The 19,459-nt window shown below is 40.1% G+C and overlaps 1 protein-coding gene across 2 annotated transcripts in view; it reads right to left on the bottom strand.

The window, feature by feature from the left end:
* Nucleotides 1-19,459, bottom strand: part of NGB (neuroglobin) — an 80,137-nt gene that overhangs the window by 45,605 nt on the left and 15,073 nt on the right. The gene's annotated exons all lie outside the window — the stretch shown is intronic.

Here is a 19,459-nt window from a genome sequence, read left to right as displayed (position 1 = left end):
CAACGATCTCTCCTGTTTGATAAAAGCAATGACTTTCCAACTGTAATTGAACTTTTATTAAACCTCCGCTATGTATCAAACTATTCATTTTATAGTGCTGCATAGGTATCGTATCTGACTCTGAATTTGAACCTGGAATTCAGCCTATTTTTATTATTATTTTATTTCTAGGAAGTACTGGATTCTTCATTGATTTTTCTGTTATATACATGTATTATATGCCCAGCTGTTAATTGGCTTATGGATTTACTGTTCCAAATATCACTGAATCGGTTTATTTACAATTATTGTATCATCATCACTATAACATATGTCTTTTTACATTGGGAAGATATTTTTCAGTAAACTCACATCCTTATTAGTCTGCTCTATAACTGATAGTATTTCTATTGACTGCTTAAAACTAAAATCATATTCTGTAATTCATCTTTTTTATGGTTTAATTATTTACCCCTATTACAAACATATCTCTATGGGCCACAGTTAAATATTTGCCAACACCACACGTGCTAGCTAATTTATTTTTAATTTATTTTTTACTAGATATTTTGTTGCTACAACTGCTGTTAAAAATACAGGCACTAACTTGATACTTGAAATATCTTTGGTTGTTATTTATTGACCAAATTTCTCAGTCCATGATGACCAGTTGTCTATATCAAATTATTTTCCTGTGCCAATTATTGCCATATTATTTTAATTCTATTATTTGGTTAAATACATCTATTATTATTACTATATTTGAAATATTTCTTTAGACAGATGAATTAGCTGAAGGATGAAATAATATATATAAAGTACATAACATACAAAAATAAAACAAGTTAATTTCGAGAAAATATATATATATGTATGTGTGTGTGTTTATTTATTTATATTTGTCTATCCATAGCAACTGTTCCATTACTCTCTGAGCCAACCTTAACATCTCCAGGAAGCAGTTATTATTCTGACTGCTAGTTATAGCCTTGCAGACTACAGGATATGTGCAAGACATTCAGAATATGTTTCTACTTAATCTCTGCAGCCTTAACCAGTCTTTATACTCAAACCTTTTTACAGCTACCCAATGTAACGTAACTGTCATTCTGCAACACTAAATGCATTTTATAAACATAGTATTGAGATTATTCCCCGCCTCCCTCTAGTTGTGGGCGCCGCCATATTTTTTTCACTGCATTCCAGTGCTGACCTTGTTGCACATGTGCAGTCACTCTGCTTCAGATACCTGCAGTGTAACCTAGGTTCCAAAATGGCAGCACCCATATTTACAGGGAGGTGAATAAAATATATTTAGTGTCCCTTTAAATTAGATCCTGACATCACATATGACAACAGGTGGTTTCTTAACATTGCAGGTTGTTTATATGTCTGTGAGTGACTATCTGCAGCACGTGACAGTGTATATCCGTGAGTGACTATCTGCAGCATGTGACAGTGTATATCTGTGAGTGACTATCTGCAGCATATGACAGTGTAGATCTGTGAGTGACTATCTGCAGCATGTGACAGTGTATATCTGTGAGTGACTATCTGCAGCATGTGACAGTGTATATCTGTTAGTGACTATCTGCAGCATGTGACAGTGTATATCTGTGAGTGACTATCTTCAGCATGTGACATTGTATATCTGTGAGTGACTATCTGCAGCATGTGACAGTGTATATCTGTGAGTGACTATCTGCAGCATGTGACAGTGTATATCTGTGAGTGACTATCTGCAGCAAGTGACAGTGTATATCTGTGAGTGACTATCTGCAGCATGTGACAGTGTATATCTGTGACTGACTAGCTACAGCTTGTGACAGTGTATATCTGTGATTGACTATCTGCAGCATGTGGCAGTGTATATCTGTTAGTGACTATCTGCAGCATGTGACAGTGTATATCTGTGAGTGACTATCTGCAGCATGTGACAGCGTACATCTGTGACTGACTATCTGCAGCATGTGACAGTGTATATCTGTGAGTGACTATCTGCAGCATGTGACAGCGTATATCTGTGAGTGACTATCTGCAGCATGTGACAGTGTATATCTGTGAGTGACTATCTGCAGCATGTGACAGTGTATATCTGTGAGTGACTATCTGCAGCATGTGACAGTGTATATCTGTGAGTGACTATCTGCAGCACGTGGCATTGTATATCTGTGAGTGACTATCTGCAGCACGTGGCATTGTATATCTGTGAATGACTATCTGCAGCATGTGACAGTGTATATCTGTGAGTGACTATCTGCAGCATGTGACAGTGTATATCTGTGAGTGACTATCTGCAGCATGTGACAGTGTATATCTGTGAGTGACTATCTGCAGCATGTGACAGTGTATATCTGTTAGTGACTATCTGCAGCATGTGACAGTGTATATCTGTGAGTGACTATCTGCAGCATGTGACAGCGTATATCTGTGACTGACTATCTGCAGCGTGTGACAGTGTATATCTGTGAGTGACTATCTGCAGCGTGTGACAGTGTATATCTGTGAGTGACTATCTGCAGCATGTGACAGTTTATATCTGTGAGTGACTATCTGCAGCATGTGACAGTGTATATCTGTGAGTGACTATCTGCAGCATGTGGCAGTGTATATCTGTGAGTGACTATCTTCAGCATGTGACAGTGTATATCTGTGAGTGACTATCTGCAACACGTGGCAGTGTATATCTGTGACTGACTGGCTGCAGCATGTGACAGTGTATATCTGTGACTGACGGGCTACAGCATGTGACAGTGTATATCTGTGACTGTCTGTAGCATGTGACAGTGTATATCTGTGACTGTCTGTAGCATGTGACAGTGAATATCTGTGACTGACTATCTGCAGCATGTGACAGTGTATATTTGAGACTGACTAGCTACAGCATGTGACAGTGTATATCTGTGACTGACTGGCTACAGCATGTGACAGTGTATATCTGTGACTGACTGGCTACAGCATGTGACAGTGTATATCTGTGACTGTCTGTAGCATGTGACAGTGAATAACTGTGACTGACTAGCTACAGCATGTGACAGTGTATATCTGTGACTGACTGGCTGTAGCATGTGACAGTGTTTATCTGTGACTGACTATATGCAGCATGTAACAGTGTATATCTGTGATTGACTGGCTGCAGCACGTGACAGTGAATATCTGTGACTGACTGGCGGTAGCATGTGACAGTATATATCTGTCACTTACTATCTGCAGCATGTGATAGTGTATATCTGTGAGTGACTATCTGCAGCATGTGACAGTGTATATCTGTGAGTGACTATCTGCAGCATGTGACAGTGTATATCTGTGATTGACTATCTGCAGCATGTGACAGTGTATATCTATGACTGACTATCTGCAGCATGTGACAGTGTATATCTGTGATTGACTACTTGCAGCATGTGACAGTGTATATCTGTGATTGACTATCTGCAGCATGTGACAGTGTATATCTGTTAGTGACTATCTGCAGCACGTGGCATTGTATATCTGTGAGTGACTATCTGCAGCATGTGACAGTGTATATCTGTTAGTGACTATCTGCAGCATGTGACAGTGTATATCTGTTAGTGACTATCGGCAGCATGTGACATTGTATATCTGTGATTGACTGGCTGCAGCATGTGACAGTGTATATATGTGACTGACTGGCTGCAGCATGTGACAGTGTATATCTGTGACTGACTGACTGCAGCATATGACAGTGTATATCTGTCACTAACTGGCTGCAGCATGTGACAGTGTATATCTGTGAGTGACTATCTGCAGCATGTGACAGTGTATATCTGTGAGTGACTATCTGCAGCATGTGACAGTGTATATCTGTGAGTGACTATCTTCAGCATGTGACATTGTATATCTGTGAGTGACTATCTGCAGCATGTGACATTGTATATCTGTGAGTGACTATCTGCAACACGTGGCAGTGTATATCTGTGACTGACTGGCTGCAGCATGTGGCAGTGTATATCTGTGAGTGACTATCTGCAACACGTGGCAGTGTATATCTGTGACTGACTGGCTGCAGCATGTAACAGTGTATATCTGTGAGTGACTATCTGCAGCATGTGACATTGTATATCTGTGAGTGACTATCTGCAACACGTGGCAGTGTATATCTGTGACTGACTGGCTGCAGCATGTAACAGTGTATATCTGTGAGTGACTATCTGCAGCATGTGACAGTGTATATCTGTGATTGACTATCTGCAGCACGTGGCATTGTATATCTGTGATTGACTATCTGCAGCATGTGACAGTGTATATCTGTTAGTGACTATCTGCAGCATGTGACAGTGTATATCTGTTAGTGACTATCTGCAGCATGTGACATTGTATATCTGTGATTGACTGGCTGCAGCATGTGACAGTGTATATATGTGACTGACTGGCTGCAGCATGTGACAGTGTATATCTGTGACTGACTGGCTGCAGTATATGACAGTGTATATCTGTCACTAACTGGCTGCAGCATGTGACAGTGTATATCTGTTAGTGACTATCTGCAGCATGTGACAGTGTATATCTGTCACTGACTATCTGCAGCATGTGACAGTGTATATCTGTGAGTGATTATCTGCAGCATGTGACTGTGTATATCTGTTAGTGACTATCTTCAGCATGTGACATTGTATATTTGTGAGTGACTATCTGCAGCATGTGACAGTGTATATCTGTGAGTGACTATCTGCAGCATGTGGCAGTGTATATCTGTGAGTGACTATCTTCAGCATGTGACATTGTATATCTGTGAGTGACTATCTGCAACACGTGGCAGTGTATATCTGTGACTGACTGGCTGCAGCACGTGACAGTGTATATCTGTCACTGACTATCTGCAGCATGTGACAGTGTATATCTGTGAGTGACTATCTGCAGCATGTGATAGTGTATATCTGTGAGTGACTATCTTCAGCATGTGACATTGTATATCTGTGAGTGACTATCTGCAGCATGTGACAGTGTATATCTGTGAGTGACTATCTGCAGCATGTGGCAGTGTATATCTGTGAGTGACTATCTGCAGCATGTGGCAGTGTATATCTGTGAGTGACTATCTTCAGCATGTGACATTGTATATCTGTGAGTGACTATCTGCAACACGTGGCAGTGTATATCTGTGACTGACTGGCTGCAGCATGTGACAGTGTATATCTGTGACTGACTATCTGCAGCATGTGACAGTGTATATCTGTGACTGACTATCTGCAGCATGTGACAGTGTATATCTGTGACTGACTATCTGCAGCATGTGACAGTGTATATTTGTGACTGACTAGCTACAGCATGTGACAGTGTATATCTGTGACTGACTAGCTACAGCATGTGACAGTGTATATCTGTGACTGACTGGCTACAGCATGTGACAGTGTATATCTGTGACTGTCTGTAGCATGTGACAGTGAATATCTGTGACTGACTATCTGCAGCATGTGACAGTGTATATCTGTGACTGACTATCTGCAGCATCTGACAGTGTATATTTGTGACTGACTAGCTACAGCATGTGACAGTGTATATCTGTGACTGACTGGCTACAGCATGTGACAGTGTATATCTGTGACTGACTGGCTACAGCATGTGACAGTGTATATCTGTGACTGTCTGTAGCATGTGACAGTGTATATCTGTGAATGACTGGCTGTAGCATGTGACAGTGTTTATCTGTCACTGACTATATGCAGCATGTAACAGTGTATATCTGTGATTGACTGGCTGCAGCACGTGACAGTGTATATCTGTGACTGTCTGTAGCATGTGACAGTGAATATCTGTGACTGACTGGCGGTAGCATGTGACAGTGTATATCTGTCACTTAGTATCTGCAGCATGTGACAGTGTATATCTGTGATTGACTATCTGCAGCATGTGACATTGTATATCTGTGAGTGACTATCTGCAGCATGTGACAGTGTATATCTGTGATTGACTATCTGCAGCATGTGACATTGTATATCTGTGAGTGACTATCTGCAGCATGTGACATTGTATATCTGTGAGTGACTATCTGCAGCATGTGACAGTGTATATCTGTGACTATCTGCAGCATGTAACAGTGTATATCTGTGATTGACTATCTGCAGCATGTAATAGTGTATATATGTGACTGACTGGCTGCAGCATGTGACAGTGTATATCTGTGACTGAGTCGCTGCAGTATGTGACAATGTATATCTGTGACTGACTGGCTGCAGCACGTGACAGTGAATATCTGTGACTGACTGGCTGCAGCACGTGACAGTGAATATCTGTGACTGACTGGCTGCAGCACGTGACAGTGTATATCTGTGACTCATTATCTGCAGCATGTGACAGTGTATATCTGTGACTGACTATCTGCAGCATGTGACAGTGTATATCTGTGAGTGACTATCTGCAGCATGTGACAGTGTATATCTGTAACTATCTGCAGCATGTGACAGCGTACATCTGTAACTGACTATCTGCAGCATGTGACAGTGTATATCTGTGACTGACTAGCTGTAGTATATGACTATCCTATTAAATGGTTTGCTCTAAAACACTACAGATCTAAATGTTGTGCTGAAAATGTTGAGGCATTTCAAATGTCACTATAAAATGATATGGTTTTAAATGTCATTGGAAATGCCGTGACATTTTGAATGCTACATTTAAAACACTTTCAATATGACATTGTATATGCTACAGAGTAGCTGCAGGATTTGATACTGTGCGTAGCATGGTAGATAAGGTTGAAAGAACAACATTTATCAAGTTCAGCTTTCTTATAATCCCTGACATTTAAAAAAACCTGCAAGTGAATTGACAGTAGAATACTATGGCTATGCTTTTTTACATAGCTACCATAACCAAAAAATGTTTTCACTAGTTAAGCGTCTTAGGGGAAAATGTATCATTGGCAGCTTCTGAGAGCTTGCAGACTTACATGAGCCTACAACCGCACATTTAAGAAACAGTTCTTGCTTCTTATCCTTTCTGCCACCTCAAGTAGAGAACCTGTCCACCTAATCACCACTTAAGATGCAGCATCATGTGAAGAATTTTAAGATTTCAGAATTGCTCTCTTGTGCAATTCCACACCCTGCTCTTGAGCAACCAATTGCACAAGAGCAGGGCCTGTCAATCATCCTGAAAGGTGGTGGAGAAGATAGGAAGTGCTGCTAATTGGATAAGCGTCAGGTTCTGCTCTGGACCAGCAGGTAAGGTGACACTAGAGAGGTTTATATAACAGCAGAATTACGCTTACACTCGTTTCTGCTTCGTCCCCTTTTTATGGATGTTAATGTTCATTGTAGCTGCCTTTAGGCACTTCCAGCTGATTCCCTATATTTTGTACCATTTTAGTATTATTGATATTATCTTTATTTGTAATGTGCCTTACAGAGCTTGCTAATTAAGCAACAGCTAGAGACAAATGGTGGGAGATACCTTGCTGAGTTTTGTTTCCTAGATGCATAATTTTACATTTATCTGTGCTCAAATTTCTACTTCATTTTTTTTTATTGCTTAAAAGTAACAAAATTTTTGTTTACCTGATAAATTTCTTTTTTTCCGGACATGGAGAGTCCACAACGTTATTCCAATTACTAGTGGGATATTCAATTTCTTTCCGGACATGGAGAGTCCACAACCCCGCCCTCTCTTTTAAAGAATCGGCAGTGTTTTTGTGTAAACCTCAGGCACCTTTTCACCCTTGTGTTTCTTCTTTTTCCATTTTCTTTGCTGAATGACTGGGGGTTATGGGTAAGGCAGTTACACTTAACAGCTTTGCTAGGGTGCTCTTTGCCTCCTCCTGCTGGCACCTTAGATTCACAACAAAAAAGATATTTACGCCAGATCTTATGGGAAATCTTGCGAGTAACCGGTTTCTGAGCCTGAATCATAATTTCAATGTCCACTTCAGAAAAAAACAAGTTTAGACAGAAATAGGCGTTCAATCTCCAAGCAGTCAGCTTCAGAGAATCTAGGTTTAGATGAAGGAAAGGACCCTGAAGTAGAAGGTCTTTCCTCTGAAGGAACCTCCAAAGAGTTAGAAATGACATCCTCACTAGATCAGCGAACCAGATCCTGCAAGGTCATGCAGGAGCTATTAGTATCACCTATGTTCTCCCCTGTTTTATACGAGCAATGACTTGTGGAAGGAGAACAAACGGAGGTAAAACAGATAAACCTGAGGAAACCTCCAATGAACCGCTAGAGCATCTATCAGAGCGGCCTGAGGATCTCTTGACCTTGAACCGTACTTTGGAACTCTGATGATGTGATGGGATGCCATCAGATCCATCTCTGGAACCCCCACTTGAGGGATATCTGTGAAAAACACTTCCAGATGGAGAGCCCACTTCCCGGGATAAAAGGTCTGTCTGCTCAGAAAATCTGCTTCCCAGTTGTCCACTCCTGGAATGTGGATGGCAAATAGGAGACAATCGTGGGCTTCCGCCCACTGCAGAATTCAAGTCACCTCCTTCATGGCTAAGGAACTCCAAGTCCCTCCCTAGTGGTTGATGTAAGCCACTGAGGTGATGTTGTCCGATTGAAATCTTATAAACCGGACCGACAGTTGAGGCCACACTAATAGGGCATTGAAGATAGCTCTCAACTCCAAGATGTTTATGGGAATAGAGGACTCTTCCCGAGACCACAGGCCCTGAGTCTTTAGAGGGCCCCAAACAGCTCCCCAGCTTGACAGGCTGGCGCCGTAGTCACAATTTCCCAGGAAGGTCTCAGAAAGCAAGTGCTCCGAGACAGATGTTCCTGTGACACCCACCACGAGAGAGAGTCTCATGTTAGAGGGTCCAGAATTATCTTCTGAGATAAATCTGAATGATCTCCGTTCCATTGACAGAGCATACAAAACTGCCGCGGTCATATATGGAACCGAGCAAAAGGGATGATATCCATGGATGCCACCATAAGACCAATCACCTCCATGCATTGGGCCACAAATGGACGAAAAGCAGACTGGAGAGAAAGGCAGGAAGCAAGATCTTGTGTCTCTTCTGACCTCCGTCAGAAAAAACTTCATGGACAGGGAATCTATTATAGTCCCTAGGAAACATACTTTGGTAGATGGACCAAGAGAAATTTTGCTCTAACTTTACCTTCCACCCATGGGAACATAGAAAAGACAACAACCTCTCTGTATGAGATAGGGCTAGTTGAAAAGACGACGTCTAAACCAACATGTCGTCTAGATAAGGCACCACAGCAATTCCCTGGGATCTGATCACAGCCAATAGAGCCCCCAGAACATTTGTGAATATTCATTTGTGAATATTTTGGGAGCCGTGGCCAACCCGAATGGAAGAACAACAAATTGGAAGTGCTTGTCCAGAAAGGCAAACCTCAGATTTGAATAGAATCCTAGACCCTGTTCTGCTAGAGGGACAAGAACAATAACTACCAGAGAGTATAGGTCCTTTACACAGTTTTAGAAGGCCTCCTTCTTTATTTGGGTTGAGGAAAGTCTAAAATAAACAAATAGTCAGTTGCTGTGATAAAAATAAAAGTCTCTTTATTTAAATATAATTAAAACATGGAGGGTACATGCCCTACTGGAGAAAAAAATAGACTAACATGTTTCGGCTTGCGCCGTACTCATAGTCCTAAAACACCATACACACACTATGGTTTAAAAACCCCACACTGGGATTTGATTGGTGGAAATTTTAAACATCAATTAGGGCTTTAAAGGTACATTACATAATATACTTTTTTCCTTCATTAAACAATGTGATAGAATATATACTTTAATCCTTACAATGTGAAATATGCACTTCAACAATATCTTAAATTCTATGTCTTCAAACATTATTTTCCAACCTTGTTAATACATAGCATAGTTTCTACCCTCATAAATGATTTGAGATGGCCCATACTGATGGGTAAATGGATATAAATATAGGTACAAAAATAGATATAAAAATTGGAGAAAAAGTACTTCCAAAAATGTTTAACTGGAATCCCATTTAAAGGAACTAAACTGCCTAATTAGTTTTTTGTATATTATCAAATACTGGGGATATGACATTTGTACTCTACAGGGCCTTAGATAAGGAATGATAAGATAAGATAAGAAAAGAAGAGAAACTGAGGAACAAAGGGAATATAAGAAATATAGAAAATATATGCTTTTAGGTGTAACTTAATATATCTTAAACATGTGGCTTTTATCATCAAGTATAATTAAGGGTACTCTTCAATACACATCAGTGCTATCAGTTAATATAGAGCAAAGATACATGGGGCTGGGATACATAAGAGTGACAATAATTGGTTTATGAAGGTGACAATAATTATTTGTTGAAGGGACCCGGGGGATAGGCGGATGATAAGATCAATTCCAATGGTTGATAAAGTCATATTCAGAGTTCAGACCAAAGGGTACCTTGGTCTGAAGTCTGAATATCCAGTACATCTCCTGCCTGGATAAAATCTGGAACTTGTCTCCACCCCTCCCCCGGGCCTGGACTTTCTCAATTATCATCCAGCTAAAGCTTGCGCAATCTTTATTATGTGTATTAACAAAATGATTTACTATGGGGGTGCTGCTTTTACCAACTCTGATGGTTGATAAATGTTCACGTATCCGTGAACGTACCTCCCTTGTTGTTAAACCTATATATTGAAGGTTACAAACTGTGCACCATACAAGATAGATGCAATAGGTAGATCTACAGTTCACACAGGCTGCCACTTCAAATCTTTCCCCTGTTGTACAGGACTGGAAAGATGAGCCTATATGGACATGTTCACACGCCTTACATTGGGTATTCCCACATCTGTATGTGCCCCTATGTCTAAGCCAAGATGATTGTATAGCTGGAGCAGGTTTTTTAAGTTGTGAGGGAGACAAAATGCTACCCATCGATTTATTTCTTCGATACGAAAATCTGCAGCCCTTACTGACTGCATCAGCTAAACCATCATCAGCTGCCAACAATTTAAAGTGTCCCCGAATTATATTTCAGATGGTGTGGTATTGTTCTGAATAGTCCGTAACAAATGTCAATTTGCACTCAGATTGACTATTGGGTTTTATACGATCTCTCAAAAGGGATTCTCTTTTTATTTTTTCTACTTCATTCCTGGCTTTTTTGAGAACTCTAACACTATATCCCCTTTCTTTCAATCTATCCTGCAATGCATCGGCATGAAATTTATAGTCTTTTGCTCGGGTACAGTTCCTTTTGAGACGTATGAACTGTCCCTTGGCCACAGAATATGGTACTTGTTTGGGATGGCAACTCTGGGCATGCAGTATACTGTTTCCTGAAATAAATTTTCTGTACACTTCAGATGTAATTTCACCTGATTGCCACCCCCTGAGCTCTACATCTAAATAATGGATTCTTTGTTTGTCTGTTTCATATGTAAAACGCAAATTGAATTCGTTCTGACCCAAATATTGCATAAATTCATCTACCGAGTATCTTTCACTGTCCCAAACAAACAGCAAATCGTCTATGAAACGATTGTACATCCTAATTGCAGGTCGGAAAGTCTAGACAGGAGAAATCTGCCCCTGGGAGGGCAAAACTTGAATCCCATTCTGTAACCCTGTGATACTATGTCCACTGCTCAAGGGACTGGGATATCGCGTATCCAGGCTAGTCGAAAAAGAGAGAGCCTGTCCCCCAACTGATCCACACTGGAATCGGGGGCGGAACCTTCATGCTGATTTAGAATCAGTAGAAGACTTCTTGTTTTGTTTTCCCTTGTTCCAGGGCTGGTTGGATTACCAAGAAGATCTGTGTTGATCTGGTTTGGAAGAGGAAAAATAAAAGGAGGACTTTTGTCCCGTAAAGATACTAAAGGAACGAAAATTAGAAGTTTGATGACCTCTAGGTCTATTATTCTTGTCCTGAAGTAGGAAAGATCAGTTTCCACCTGTAATCTCTGAAATGATCTCTGCCAGACCAGGTCCAAACAGAGTCTTTCTCTTGTAATTTGGAATGGAACATGAACAATACATGTCACGAATATTAACAATTCCTTCCCTGAGATGGGAAAAATTATATATGTGTTTAAAGAACACTAAATAATTTGGAGATACATGTTCCAAATTGTAGAAATTCTTCATTGAAAAAGAGAAAAATTATATAGAAATCATCTAGCCCTTGGAAGGGCCTTGTAAGAGCAACCTACTTACAGCAATGTAGAAACAGTAAAATAAAAAGGTACAGAAAACATTAGACACCACAAGGTGACATACAACATTTTCCAAAGAACGTGTGCCTGAATACATTAGGGGACCATCAAAGATGCATGTTAAAGGTCCTATTAACCCTATTAGACTCAGTTAATGAGTCTTAATCCAGGAATTTGATATGCCCCTATGGGGTTTTGAAAACTCTGGTCTCTTATGTTGTATTTCAGAGAATGGCTACTGAGCCACTAGAGAGCATATCTAGTGATTTATAAATTCTCCCCTTTATATATTCCATAGACAACTAGGAAAAATTCCACTCAGATGTTGAAAATTAAAGGGACACTGAACCCAAATTTTTTCTTTTGTGATTCAGATAGAGCATGCAATTTTAAGCAACTTTCTAATTTACTCCTATTATCATTTTTTCTTCGTTCTCTTGCTATCTTTATTTGAAAAAGAAGGCATCTAAGGGTTTTTTTAGTTCAGTCTCTGGACAGCACTTTTTTTATTGGTGGATGAATTTATCCACCAATCAGCAAGAGCAACCCAGGTTGTTCACCAAAAATGGGCCGGCATCTAAACTTACATTCTTGCATTTCAAATAAAGATACCAAGAGAATGAAGACAATTTGATTATAGGAGTAAATTAGAAAGTTGCTTAAAATATAATGCTCTATCTGATTCACAAAAGAAAAAATTTGGGTTCAGTGTCCCTTTAATCATAGATGTAATAACATCAAAGCACCACAAGATGGCTCCGAATACCAAGGAATAACTGATTAACAGGTATTCTTAGAACAGGAAATAAATATATGTCTTGAAAAGAAGAAAATGTAATTTTAACTCCCTTGCTGTACAATCTCAAGCAAGACTAGGAGTAAACATAAAGGACCCTAAAGTCCACAGAGACGCCACAGGATCAGAGCTCGCCTAAGTGACTTAAAGGGACATGAAACCCACATTTTTTCTTTCATGATTCAGATAGAGAATACAATTTAAAACAACTTTCTAATTTACTTTTATTATCTAATTTGTTTAATTATCTTGGTATCATTTGTTGAAGGTGCAGCAATGCACTAATGGTTTCTAACTAAACATATATATATGCATATATATATATATTTATGCAACCACCAATCAACAGCTAGAACCTAGGTGCTCTGCTACTCCTGAGCTTGCCAAGATAAACCTTTCAGCAAAGGATACCAAGAGAAGGAAGCAAATTAAATAATAGAAGTAAATTTAAAAGTTGTTTAAAATTGTATTCTGTATCTGAATCATGAAAGAAACATTTTGGGTTTCATGTCCCTTTAAGACCTAATTTGTTCATGAAATTAGGATCAGCCTATACATCCAGTAGGAATGTTCACATAGCGAATACTCTCCAATAAAAAGTGACAAACAAACAAATAACAGTATTCCTATTCACATAAGTTGCTACCGGCAATAGGAAAGACTCTGAGTATATTGTTCCCCTAACATGCATTGATATAGGGAAAACACCAGTACGCACTCTTAAACACTAAAAGAGGGAGGAGTCCTCAATTTAGAGCAGATACAGGCAAAAAGGTGAATTAATAACAGATTCACGCTGTAAATTGCCATTTTGCTAAAGCCTATTAAGACCAATTTATAGGCGCTAATTAAATATAAAGTGAGAGAAACGTCGCAGAAGGGACATTAACCCCACCATACAGAAACAAGCCCATGAGTAAATAATACAAGGGGACATCTTAAACTCCTAAAGAAGATTACCTTCTAGGGAATACTCGGCGCGTAAGCTGCAGAACCTAGCAGCAGGAGATGCCATTACTGCTGAAAAAAACGCTATAGATAAAAGCATCAGCTAAAACGCGCGCTCAGATCGTACTAGCGATCAGATCCAAAATGGCGTCTATACGCCGGTGTTCTGTCGAGAACCCCAATTCGTCAAAAACTCCATTCTGACGTCACTTCCGGTGACTCTTTTATTTTAATATCTGTTTTGCCTCTGTCTAGGGGGCCACCGCAGACCCTTTGGCATACACCCCAAGTAAACCTTGGGGAATAAGGTTTACAACGGGGGGGGGGTTCACTCACAGACCAATCAGATGTATGGAAATACTGGAAGTGATATCAGATTGGAGTTTTCGACAGATTGGAGTTCTCAACAGAACACTGGCAGCAGATCCTGAGAGGAGCAGGAAAAAGTTATATATAAACTGCTCAAAAGTTACTAAGCGTCCCACAGCACAATTGACAAGCTGTGGCAAGCATCCGTTTACTATGGTGGTCAACTCCGGAACGGGATGTAATAAAATACCTGTCACAATAAGGAGAAAGTCTGACAGGCATAACAGCCTGATGACATATAACAGGCACCAACGGCCATAGCCTATATAGCAAACATACGCCTAGATTTAGAGTTCTGCGGCCAAAGGGGTGCGTTAGCTACGCGTGCTTTTTTCTGGCCGCACCTTTTAAATACCGCTGGTATTGAGAGTTCACAGAATGCCTGCGTTAGGCTCCAAAAAAGTAGCGTAGAGCATATTTAACGCAACTTCAACTCTCGATACCATCGGTGCTTACGGACGCGGCCAGCTTCAAAAACGTGCTCGTGCACGATTCCCCCATAGAAAACAATGGGGCTGTTTGAGCTGAAAAAAAACCTAACACCTGCAAAAAAGCCGTGTTCAGCTCCTAACGCAGCCCCATTGTTTGCTATGGGGAAACACTTCCTACGTCTGCACCTAACACTCTAACATGTACCCCGAGTCTAAACACCCCTAACCTTACACTTATTAACCCCTATTCTGCCGCCCCCGCTGTCGCTGACCCCTGCATATTATTATTAACCCCTAATCTGCCGCTCCGTAAACCGCCGCTACTTACATTATCCCTATGTACCCCTAATCTGCTGCCCCTAACACCGCCGACCCCTATATTATATTTATTAACCCCTAATCTGCCCCCCACAACGTCGCCTCCACCTGCCTACACTTATTAACCCCTAATCTGCCGTCCGCACGCCGCCGCTACTATAATAAAGCTATTAACCCCCTAATCCGCCTCAATAACCCTATAATAAATAGTATTAACCCCTAATCTGCCCCCCACAACGTCGCCGCCAGCTACCTACACTTATTAACCCCTAATCTGCCGTCCGCACGCCGCCGCCAGCTACATTATAGCTATGTACCCCTAATCTGCTGCCCCTAACACCGCCGACCCCTATATTATATTTATTAACCTCTAATCTGCCCCCCACAACGTCGCCTCCACCTGCCTACACTTATTAACCCCTAATCTGCCGAGCGGACCGCACCGCTATTATAATAAAGTTATTAACCCCTAATCCGCCTCACTCCCGCCTCAATAACCCTATAATAAATAGTATTAACCCCTAATCTGCCCTCCCTAACATCGCCGACACCTAACTTCAAGTATTAACCCCTAATCTGCCGATCGGAGCTCACCACTACTCTAATAAATTATTTAACCCCTAAAGCTAATTTTAACCCTAACCCTAACACCCCCCTAAGTTAAATATAATTTTATTCTAACGAAATAAATTAACTCTTATTAAATAAATTATTCCTATTTAAATCTAAATACTTACCTGTAAAATAAACCCTAATATAGCTACAATATAAATTATAATTATATTATAGCTATTTTAGGATTAATATTTATTTTACAGGCAACTTTGTATTTATTTTAACCAGGTACAATAGCTATTAAATAGTTAAGAACTATTTAATAGTTACCTAGTTAAAATAATTACAAAATTACCTGTAAAATAAATCCTAACCTAAGTTACAATTAAACCTAACACTACCCTATCAATAAATTAATTAAATACAATATCTACAATTATCTACAATTAAACCTAACACTACACTATCAATAAATTAATTAAATACAATATCTACAATTATCTACAATTAAACCTAACACTACACTATCAATAAATTAATTAAATAAACTACCTACAATTACCTACAATTAACCTAACACTACACTATCAATAAATTAATTAAATACAATATCTACAAATAAATACAGTGAAATAAACTAACTAAAGTACAAAAAATAAAAAAGAACTAAGTTACAAAAAATAAAAAAATATTTACAAACATTAGAAAAATATTACAACAATTTTAAACTAATTACACCTACTCTAAGCCCCCTAATAAAATAACAAAGCCCCCCAAAATAAAAAAATTTCCCTACCCTATTCTAAATTAAAAAAGTTCAAAGCTCTTTTACCTTACCAGCCCTGAACAGGGCCCTTTGCGGGGCATGCCCCAAAGAATTCAGCTCTTTTGCCTGTAAAAAAAACACATACAATACCCCCCCCCCAACATTACAACCCACCACCCACATACCCCTAATCTAACCCAAACCCCCCTTAAATAAACCTAACACTAAGCCCCTGAAGATCTTCCAACCTTATCTTCACCATACCAGGTTCACCGATCGGTCCTCGGAAGTCTTGATCCAAGCCCAAGCGGGGGGCTGAAGAGTGACGTCCATCCTCGGGCTGAAGTCTGGATCCAAGCGGCGGCTGAAGAAATCCATCATCGGGCTGAAGTCGGAAGTCCATCATCGGGATGAAGTCTTCTATCAAGCCGCATCTTCAATCTTCTTTCTTCTGGAGCGGAGCCATCTTCTTCCAAGCCGACACGGAACATCCTCTTCAAGCGATGCCTACTCCAAGATGGCGTCCCTCGAATTCCGATTGGCTGATAGGATTCTATCAGCCAATCAGAATTAAGGTAGGAATATTCTGATTGGCTGATGGAATCAGCCAATCAGATTCAAGTTCAATCCGATTGGCTGATCCAATCAGCCAATCAGATTGAGCTCGCATTCTATTGGCTGATCGGAACAGCCAATAGAATGCGAGCTCAATCTGATTGGCTGATTCAATCCAATCAGCCAATCGGATTGAACTTGAATCTGATTGGCTGATTCCATCAGCCAATCAGAATATTCCTACCTTAATTCCGATTGGCTGATAGAATCCTATCAGCCAATCGGAATTCGAGGGACGCCATCTTGGATGACGTCATTTAAAGGAACCGTCATTCGGCGAGTAGGCGTCGCTTGAAGAGGATGTTCCGCGTCGGCTTGGAAGAAGATGGCTCCGCTCCGCTCCAGAAGAAAGTAGATTGAAGATGCGGCTTGATAGAAGACTTCATCCCGATGATGGACTTCCGACTTCAGCCCGATGATGGATTTCTTCAGCCGCCGCTTGGATCCAGACTTCAGCCCGAGGATGGACGTCACTCTTCAGCCCCCCGCTTGGGCTTGGATCAAGACTTCCGAGGACCGATCGGTGAACCTGGTATGGTGAAGATAAGGTAGGAAGATCTTCAGGGGCTTAGTGTTAGGTTTATTTAAGGGGAGTTTGGGTTAGATTAGGGGTATGTGGGTGGTGGGTTGTAATGTTGGGGGGGGGTATTGTATGTGTTTTTTTTACAGGCAAAAGAGCTGAATTCTTTGGGGCATGCCCCGCAAAGGGCCCTGTTCAGGGCTGGTAAGGTAAAAGAGCTTTGAACTTTTTTAATTTAGAATAGGGTAGGGCATTTTTTTATTTTGGGGGGCTTTGTTATTTTATTAGGGGGCTTAGAGTAGGTGTAATTAGTTTAAAATTGTTGTAATATTTTTCTAATGTCTGTAAATATTTTTTTATTTTTTGTAACTTAGTTCTTTTTTATTTTTTGTACTTTAGTTAGTTTATTTCATTTTATTTATTTGTAGATATTGTATTTAATTAATTTATTGATAGTGTAGTGTTAGGTTTAATTGTAGATAATTGTAGATATTGTATTTAATTAATTTATTGATAGTGTAGTGTTAGGTTTAATTGTAACTTAAGTTAGGATTTATTTTACAGGTAATTTTGTAATTATTTTAACTATTTAATAGCTATTGTACCTGGTTAAAATAAATACAAAGTTGCCTGTAAAATAAATATTAATCCTAAAATAGCTACAATATAATTATAATTTATATTGTAGCTATATTAGGGTTTATTTTACAGGTAAGTATTTAGATTTAAATAGGAATAATTTATTTAATAAGAGTTAATTTATTTAGTTAGAATAAAATTATATTTAACTTAGGGGGGTGTTAGGGTTAGGGTTAAAATTAGCTTTAGGGGTTAAATAATTTATTAGAGTAGCGGTGAGCTCCGATCGGCAGATTAGGGGTTAATACTATTTATTATAGGGTTATTGAGGCGGGAGTGAGGCGGATTAGGGGTTACTAACTTTATTATAATAGTGGTGCGGTCCGCTCGGCAGATTAGGGGTTAATAAGTGTAGGCAGGTGGAGGCGACGTTGTGGGGGGCAGATTAGGGGTTAATTAATATAATATAGGGGTCGGCGGTGTTAGTGGCAGCAGATTAGGGGTACATAGCTATAATGTAGCTGGCGGTGGCGTGCGGACGGCAGATTAGGGGTTAATAAGTGTAGGTAGCTGGCGGCTACGTTGTGGGGGGCAGATTAGGGGTTAATAAATATAATATAGGGGTTGGCGGTGTTAGGGGCAGCAGATTAGGGGTACATAGGGATAACGTAGATGGCGGCAGTGTACGGAGCGGAAGATTAGGGGTTAAAAAATTTTTATAGAGTGGCGGCGATGTGGTGGGGCCTCAGTTTAGGGGTACATAGGTAGTTTATGGGTGTTAGTGTACTTTAGAGCACAGTAGTTAAGAGCTTTATAAACCGGCGTTTGCCCAGAAAGCTCTTAACTACTGACTTTTTTCTGCGGCTGGAGTTTTGTCGTTAGATTTCTAACGCTCACTTCAGCCACGACTCTAAATCTAGACGTAAGGGGATCTGCGGTATGGAAAAGTCGCGGCTGGAAAGTGAGCGTTAGACCCTTTCCTGACTGACTCCAAATACCGGCGGTAGCCTAAAACCAGCGTTAGGAGCCTCTAATGCTGGTTTTGACGGCTACCGCCAAACTCTAAATCTAGGCCATAGGGTGCTATTTTACTGTGCCATAAAAATACTCGAACCCTCTAATCAAAAGAGGGAATTAGGAATTAAATACTGTGCACCCTAGACAAAGAGGGAAGTAGTAAATACATACAGTGCGCCATAGACACATTAAATATTCGTGAAAAACGGACCGTAAAGGGAAAGAGAAGGGGAATCTTAGCTTATCCACAAAGCCTAATCCCATACCCATAAAGCCTGGGCTTAGCTAGATCTGCACCGGCAATGGAAGCGGCAAATTCCCTTCTTACAAGCATAAAGCCAAAAAATCGGCTCAGCCACAAATATCCCACAGTGGATATATAAAAAAGATGAATTACTTTCTGAGGGTACTAGTTGGTCCTCCCTGAATTTTCC

The sequence above is a fragment of the Bombina bombina genome, chromosome 1, assembly GCF_027579735.1.
Source record: "Bombina bombina isolate aBomBom1 chromosome 1, aBomBom1.pri, whole genome shotgun sequence".
NCBI lineage: Eukaryota > Metazoa > Chordata > Amphibia > Anura > Bombinatoridae > Bombina > Bombina bombina.
Note: the sequence above shows the minus strand (reverse complement) of the source record. Positions and strands in the feature narration are given on the sequence as shown.